This window comes from Buteo buteo, chromosome 21 (assembly GCF_964188355.1).
Source record: "Buteo buteo chromosome 21, bButBut1.hap1.1, whole genome shotgun sequence".
Taxonomy (NCBI): domain Eukaryota; kingdom Metazoa; phylum Chordata; class Aves; order Accipitriformes; family Accipitridae; genus Buteo; species Buteo buteo.
The window spans coordinates 21,222,246-21,227,994 of record NC_134191.1 but is presented as its reverse complement, the minus strand read 5'-3'; the positions used below and the strand labels follow the sequence as shown (position 1 = coordinate 21,227,994).

At 53.4% G+C, this 5,749-nt stretch overlaps 1 non-coding gene across 1 annotated transcript; it reads right to left on the bottom strand.

The window, feature by feature from the left end:
- Positions 1-1,415: 1,415 nt before the first annotated feature.
- LOC142042982 (small nucleolar RNA SNORD45) lies at positions 1,416-1,500 on the bottom strand. Its single transcript, XR_012653899.1, has one exon. It is a non-coding gene; the product is annotated as a small nucleolar RNA SNORD45 (small nucleolar RNA).
- Positions 1,501-5,749: the final 4,249 nt, after the last annotated feature.

Here is a 5,749-nt window from a genome sequence, read left to right as displayed (position 1 = left end):
GGAGAAGAGATGTGGTTGCAGAGTGACGGCTGATCAGCTCCGCGGAAGTTGGCGCAGAGCTGGAAGGCTGAATCAAAGAATAACGGTGACCAAAGCGCAAAGAGAATCCCCTGGGCTGGCTGTACAGATGTGAACCACCCTCTGCTCTTCAGGCAAACTAGAGGTGGTCTTACGGTGTGTGCATTGAGCGCCTTCCTGACAGGCCTTGATGCAGCATGCGAGTTGCTTCATTACAGTAGGGAGCAGCTGTCCTCTCTGAGGAAGGCAGGGGAAGCTGGGAGACCCGATGGGCTTTCCTGCCAACAAAGAGGAAGGAAAGGAGGTACAGAGGGTCCAAAAGAGAACTCGGTGGCAGCGCTTTGTCCTTCTGCTCTTGCCTGCTGTGACTGGGAAGACGTGAGCTCCGGGCGCCTGTCGTATGGGCTGTTGCATCATACGGCTGACGGGGAGCTGGGGACGTCCAGCTGGCAGGGCCAGACCTTGACGAGGTCTGCACGGCAGAAACATGCAACGAGGGAAAAACTGATGTGATTCCTGGGTTTAATCTGGCAGCCTTGTGTTCTTATACTGTTGGGCTGACCTAATAATATGAAGGTAGCTTTGAACACCTGGAACTTCTTTTTCGTGTCCTATTTTCCAGGCATCCCTTAATCTACGGTCTTCCTCCTAGGGAGGGTGAGTCGGGCCCGGTGTTAGTCAGCAGAATTTGCTGCTGGGGGCTCTCAGTTAGCGAGGTTTAGGAATACCTCTGTGGTGCCGCTTTGGGGAGTTTCTCCCTGGAAATCGAGGCAAGAGAGCCCTTTCCCAAGGTGCAGAAGAAACCGCGTAGACTTGTGTGTACCTTCTAGATCATGCAAGTAAAGCGAGATGCCAGCCAGAGATCGGGAGTGTGTTCACATTTCTCCCCGATAAGTCAAATGCCCTATTTTTCATGGGTTTCTCACAGGAATAAGAATCGTGAGCGGGCACAGAAGGGTTTCTGTACTGGGCCTGGCTGGGATACAGGTAATTGTTTTGTCATCGCACCCTGCACGGTGCTGTTTTCAACGCTGACAGCACACCGATGTTTAGCTACTGCTGAGCAGTGCTTATGCAGAACCAAGGTCTTCTCTGTTTCTCACTCTGCTGCCCCAGCGAGCTGGCTGGGAGGGGACACAGCAGAGACAGCTGCCCCCAGCTGACCGAAGGGGTACCACGGTCCATACCACGTAGCGTCATGCTCGGCAAGAAAACCGCGACTGGGGGAGTCTTTCCAAGGCAGCCACTGCACCAAGATGGCTGGGCATCTGCCTGCTGGTGAGAGGTGGTCGGTGGTTGCTGTCACATCAGTTGGTTTCCTTTTTTATTCCCGGCACTTGTTAAACTGTCTTTATCTCGACTCCCTTAGGTCACAGCCTAAGGAAACCGGAGCTTCCTGGGTCTCAGAGTAATTCTAGAGCTAAAGTGGCGACAGACATCAACTCTAGATCACATAGTACATGCCAAGGCTCATCACTGACCCAAGAAGACATGCTCCTCCTGTCCTACCCAAGGCTTTCAAGTCCAACACACTTTCTTCCTAAAGCAGGCCGCTACCTTATTTACTTGTAACACCATTCCTACGTTCCGTGGGATGGGGCTAGAGGTAGGTTACGCAAGCCATCAAGCCACTGTCTGGAAGCACCAGAGCCTTTTGGGCACTGTTTGTCACCATGGTTTGCGTGAGAAGGAAACTAAAACACAGAATAGACGGCGAGAAATTTAACCTGCCATGGAGATAGCTATGGTGAACAAGTACGATTTTGTGCTTTACAAAGCATCCTTTTTAAAATTCAACCCTGAGTTTTTCAAGTGTAAACCCTTACTTTGGTCATGCAAGCCTCAATGTTAGGGCAAAAAGCATAAATTTAAAAGACCAAAGCCTACCTCTGGGGGTGCAAACAGTCATTTTTAAGGTCCAGACCCACATATATGGAGTACAAAAACTCATTTATTAGTTCCAAGCTCCATGTTTAAGGTTCAGAGACTCATTTTAAGGGCCCAGAGCATCATTTTTAAGCCCCAAAGTCTGATCTGGAAGGACCACAGCCTCATTTGTAGAGTCTAAATCCGAATTTATACACTCCAAAGCCTTATTTTTACTTTCCAAACTCTTAGTTTTGCCTTCCAAAGCCTCATTTTAGTTTCCAACACCTTCACTTTTAGGGTGCAGAGGCTCAGTGTTAGTTTGCATTGTCTCATTTTCAGGGTCCAAAGCCTCTTTTTTAGCATCCAGACAGGGATTTTCAGGGTGCAAGCTGCATCTGGATTGTCCAAACCCTCATTCGGAGGGTCCAAAGCCCACTTTTAGGGCTCAAAGCCTCAGGCTTAGGTCCCAAAGCCTCAGGCTTAGGGTCCAAAGCTTTGATTCGAGGATTGAAAGACTTCAATTGTAGGGTGCCAACCCTCATTTTAAGGTACAAACTCCTCACTTAGGGCTCAAAGCCTCATTTCCTTAATGTCCGAGGCATATAATGAGCATCCAAAGACCCAGCTGTAGGGTCCAAAGCCCCGTTTTAGGGCCAAAATCCTGGGTTTCAGGCTTTAAAAACGGCCCTTTGGAAATGCTGACTCATATGGGCCCTAGCAATATGAAAGAGGGGGTCTCAGCATGCCCGGGCCCCCACTGCCTGCGGCTGTCTGAACCTCTCCCAGCTCTGGCTGGGAGACAGGAATCGCCAGCGGGAAGGGGGTACTGGGAGGAGGTACTGGTCCGGCCAACTTGGGAGGGTCCGTACCAGTCCCTGCGCCCTTGTGCTCTCTCTAGTTAGTGCACGACAAGAAGAGGGTGGAAGAAGACCTCTGGCAGAGCCTGACGTACCTGCGGGACACTCAAGCCATCTTGCCAGAGGTGGCCATCAGGTTCATCGGTGGGCCACAGTCCCCAGGGCCCCTCTGCTGCCAGCCTGGCCCCAGTCCCCACCACCGCATTGGCAGCAAGGTCTTGCCGCATGGCACCCGAGGAACCTGAGCAGGCAGAAGCTGCGGGATATCTGCGACGGCGAGGAGGGGCTGGTGGGGCAGGGGACAGGGCCTGGGCAGGGTGCCATGGTCTGGAGGGGACTCCTGGGGGTCTCTGCAGGCAGTGGGGGGTCATGTCTGCTCTGCTTCCTTCTCTTGCAGCCCTTCTGCCCTTGGCGAAAGACCCTGAACTCTCGGTCAGGACTCTCGCAGCGGAGGCCATCTTCATCCTGAGAAGAGAGATGCCAAGATCAGAATGGAGCCTGCCGTCACTCTGCTGCTGGCCCCTGGTGAGCCCTGAAGAAGTGAAATCCTCCTCTGGGAAACAGCTGTATTTTAATAAATTATTTTTTTTTAATAAAGCTGGAACAACAAGCCCAGTCCCATGCTGTCCTTCCCGTGGAGAACACCCAGAGTGTGCTGAGCAGACAGTGTCATTCCTGGCTTGCGCTGCTGCCTGCAGGACAGCAGACCGGGACCCAGGGTGTCCTTGCGGCAAAGCCCCAGCTGCTCCGCTAGACCACAGAACCCGGAGAGGAGGAGGAGGAGAGAAGCTTTAGCCCAGCCTGCCTCTCCTGAGACATCTCAGGGCAGCCGTGCTCTGCCAAGTCGGCAAATTGTCGTTTGCCCTGGCATCAAACCCCTCTCTTTTACAGGGGAGGTGTGCTGGTTTGGGCCGGGATAGAGTTAATTTTCTTCACGGTAGCTGGCATGGGGCTATGTTTTGAGTGGGAACAAGGGCTTATACCAGATGTCCCGAGTGGGGACAGCCCAAAACCACATAAGCCAAGTGGGGCAGGAGCAAAACTGCCTCCAGTCACCTCGAGTGGGAATCTGGCAAAGCTGTGGCTGATAGAAAGCTGACAAACCCTGGAGGCAGGAGAAAATGTGGGTCACATGTGGTGTTCCCCAGGGCTCAGTATTGCGGCCGGTTCTGTTTAATAACTTTATCAACCATCTGCATGAGGGGATGGAGCGCACCCTCAGCATGTTTGACGACAACACCAAGTTGGGAGGGAGGGTTGGTCTGCCTGAGGGTAGGAAGGCTCTACAGAGAGATCTGGACAGGCTGGATCGATGGGCCGAGGCCAATTGTATGAGGTTCAACGAGGCCAAGTGCCGGGTCCTGCGCTTCGGTCACAACAACCCCACGCAGCGCTACAGGCTTGGGGAAGAGTGGCTGGAAAGCTGCCCGGCAGAAGAAGACCTGGGGATGCTGGTTGACGGCCGGCTGAATATGAGCCAGCAGTGTGCCCAGGTGGCCAAGAAGGCCAATGGCATCCCGGCCTGTATCAGAAATAGTGTGGCCAGCAGGAGCAGGGAGGTGATCGTTCCCCGGTACTCGGCACTGGTGAGGCCGCACCTCGAGTCCTGCGTTCGGTTTTGGGCCCCTCACTACAGGAAAGACATGGAGATGCTGGAGCGTGTCCAGAGAAGGGCAACCAAGCTGGTGAGGGGCCTGGAGCACAAGTCTTACGAGGAGCGGCTGAGGGAGCTGGGGCTGTTTAGTCTGGAGAAAAGGAGGCTGACGGGAGACCTTGTCGCTCTCTACAGCTACCTGAAAGGAGGTTGTAGTGAGGTGGGTGCTGGTCTCTTCCATCAAGTCACTTGCGATAGGACAAGAGGAAACTTGTCCACCGGACAAGCCCACCAGGACTGGACCCCTCGGCTGACCGGACACCTCGGCTGACTGAACCAATGCTGGACCCAGGACCGGTGAAATCTTTCTCTCTTCCTTTTTCTCTCTCTGTCTTCTTCTCTCTTTCCTTTGCCACAATCCCTACACCTCATCCGTTTCAAAAGAGAAACCGTTGACCAAGTCTGAGACTGAGAGTGGGTCCAGCCGCCCCTGGGCCCTTCTCTGAGGAGGAGTCTGGAAAGCGAGGGGGTCTGCTCTGAACCTCCTGACTCAACGGGAGGGATCTCCTTATTCCCTCAGTTGATGTATATGGTTACACGGTTTACAGAAGTAGTCTTATGCCAGTTCCTGTTGTGAGAAACCCTGCCACCTACTACCACGCCTCCCCAGTTCAGTTGGCTTCTGTCATGAATAAAATCTTCAACCGATCGTTTGGTGTCGTTTCACCTTCATTTAGCCCGAGGGAATTTCGAATTCAACACGACTCCCTGGTCTGTCCAGTCTGGGTCATGACAGGCCCTCACGGCTCACCCCCCAAAATCACGCGCCCCGGCCCCAGCGACTTTTGACACGCTTCAACTCTGCCTCCTTCTCGACAAGCCTATAACCCATTTCCCATCCTCATTGCCCAGGTGAGTGAGAATTGGGGCAAAGTGGCAAAGCTCCTTTCCCTGGAAAGTTGAGGTCGGTGTCACGACTGTCTTTGTGACATGAAGAATTCTGCAGCTTGTGTTTCTACAGTAGCCAAAGGCCATTCCCGTTCCCCAGCTCCGGGTCCTGTTCTCCGACGTGACTGCTGCTGCACCAGCTGAAGGCTTCCTTCTTGCAGAACAAGCCAAGAAATCCTTTTTAAGAGAGACTGCAAACACCTGGTCAGGAACGCGCTCCTCAGAGCTCAGGAGAGCCAGGGCAGTACCTGTTACTCAGGGCTTGAGTCCCGTCAGACGCCCTTTAGAGCAAAAAACCCACACGTGCTCTACGGCAAGGTAACAGGGGGCCTGGGAAATGTCAGTCATCCAAAAGGACTTCCCTCCCGTTGGAGACCAGCAAGTACCTTTCTAGTGCAGGAAGGAGAAGAGATGTGGTTGCAGAGTGACGGCTGATCAGCTCCGCGGAAGTTGGCGCAGAGCT